This window comes from Arachis stenosperma, chromosome 6, assembly GCF_014773155.1.
Source record: "Arachis stenosperma cultivar V10309 chromosome 6, arast.V10309.gnm1.PFL2, whole genome shotgun sequence".
In the NCBI taxonomy this organism is placed as follows: Eukaryota; Viridiplantae; Streptophyta; class Magnoliopsida; order Fabales; family Fabaceae; genus Arachis; species Arachis stenosperma.
In genome coordinates, this window is record NC_080382.1 from 111,101,489 (window position 1) to 111,104,042 (window position 2,554).

Here is a 2,554-nt window from a genome sequence, read left to right on the forward strand (position 1 = left end):
CGAATACTGTGAGTATCATCGAGTCCGAGGACATTCCACCAACGAATGCTTTGACTTGAAAAACGTCATAGAGAAATTAGTAAGGGAAGGAAAACCAGATCGGTTCCTGGCCAATCGGGACGAAGAACCAAGAAAAAGAAAAAGGGATGAAGATGTCGGACGATCTGAACGATCACCCCGCACACCGGAAAGACATATCCACGTGATACACGGCGGATTTGCTGGAGGAGGAATCTCCAAATCATCCCGCAAGTGACACCTCAAAGAAGTATACTATGTCGAAGGCAAGAAAGAAGTGCCAGACATCCCAGCAATCACGTTTACCAAAGACTATGCATCCGGAATCATCTCAGGACACGACGATCCCATGGTCATCACAATCATATTGGCAAACGCCAACCTCCACCGTACATTAATTGACCAAGGAAGCTCCGCCAACATTCTATTCAAAACTGCCTTCGACAAGCTCGGCTTAGAAGAAAAAGAGCTAAGAGCATACCCGAACAGCCTGTTCGGACTTGAGGATACCCAAGTACAGCCACTAGGATACGTACCGTTACATGCAACCTTTGGAAAGGGGAACCAATCCAGAACACTTAAGATAGATTATATCGTGGTTGACGTAAGCTCAGCCTACAATGCCTTAATAGGTCGGACAATGTTAAATCAACTCGGAGCAATAGTTTCAACTCCACATCTATGTATGAAATTCTCAACTACAGAAGGGATAGCTACAATAAAAGCAGATCAAAAGATGGCGCGTCGCTGTTATAACGAAAGTCTAAATCTCCAAGGCGAAGGAGGAGATTTCCACACAATCGAACTCGGCGGATATCAGAGACGAGAAGAACTCCGCCCACGACCCGAAGGAGAAATAGAAAGAGTCCAGATTGGAGATACCTCGGACAAAATAACTAATATTGGCACGATCCTGAAAGGAGACGCAAAAGAATCACTAATACGGTTTCTACGCATGGAAAGCTGCCGACATGCCAAGCATAGATCCCGAACTAATGTGCCACAAGCTGGCAGTCTACCCGGGATCCCGGCCGGTACAACAAAGACGAAGAAAACTCAGGCCAGAACGGTCTTAAGCTGTAGAAGAACAAGTACAAGCACTACTAGAGGCAGGGTTCATAAGGGAAGTTAAATACCCACTATGGCTAGCAAACGTCGTCTTGGTGAAAAAGTCAAATGGGAAGTGGCGAATGTGCACCGACTACACCGACCTCAACAAAGCCTGCCTAAAAGACCCTTATCCACTCCCAAGCATTGATGCTCTAGTAGATGCCTCATCAGGATATAAGTATCTCTCATTCATGGACGCATACTCAGGCTACAACCAGATTCCAATGTATCCACCGGATCAAGAAAAAACCTCGTTTCTCACACCAAAAGCGAATTATTGCTATATCGTAATGCCTTTCGGCCTTAAAAACGCGGGAGCCACTTATCAAAGGCTAATGAATAAAGTCTTCTCAGACCACATCAAAAAAATCATGGAGGTCTATGTGGACGACACGTTGATAAAAACACAGTAAAGAAACATTACTAACCAACTTGGTTCAAGTGTTCGACACCATACGGAAGCACGACATGCGACTCAACCCGGCTAAATGCACCTTCGCAGTAGAAGCAGGTAAATTTTTTGGCTTTATGCTCACACAAAGAGGAATCGAGGCAAATCTAGATAAATGCCAGGCCATACTCAACATGAAAAGCCCAACCTGTGTCAAAGAGGTACAACAACTCAATGGGAGATTGGCGGCCTTGTCCAGATTCCTAGTAGGGTCAGCAATAAGATCCCTCCCCTTTTACGCTACCTTAAAGAAGGGAAAGAACTTCGAGTGGACAACGGAATGTGAACAAGCCTTCCGAGACTTTAAAGAATTCTTGGGACAGCCCCCCATCCTATCTTGACCACGAAAGGGAGAACCACTCATACTGTACCTCGCAGTAGGAAGTCAGGTAATAGCCTCAGCACTAATTAGAGAAGACGAAGGGGGACAACAACCCGTCTACGTTATTAGTAAAGCACTACAGGGGTCAGAGCTGAACTACCAGAAAATAGAGAAGTTCGCCTACGGTTTGATACTCACATCCCGACGACTTCGCCCATACTTACAAGCGCACACCATCAAAGTTCGGACCAACCAGCCCATAAAAGGGATACTGCAGAAAATAGATCTAGCAGGAAGAATCCTACAGTGGGCAATCGAGTTGTCCGAGTTCGACCTCCAATACGAGGCGTAGACAGCCATCAAATCACAATACCTAGCCGACTTCATTGCAGAATTCACAGACACCACGGAAATCCCCATAGAGTGGAACATATACGTGGATGGTTCCTCGAATAAAGCTGGAAGCGGAGCAGGTGTGATAATCGAAAGCAACCAAGGAACCCAACTTGAGCTTTTCCTAAAATTCGGATTCCCGGCCTCAAACAACCAGGCATAATATGAAACGTTACTAGCTGGTTTGAAGCTGGCTAAGGAAGTTGGAGCTCAGAAACTCAACATCTACAGTGACTCACTAGTCGTTACCTCATAAATAA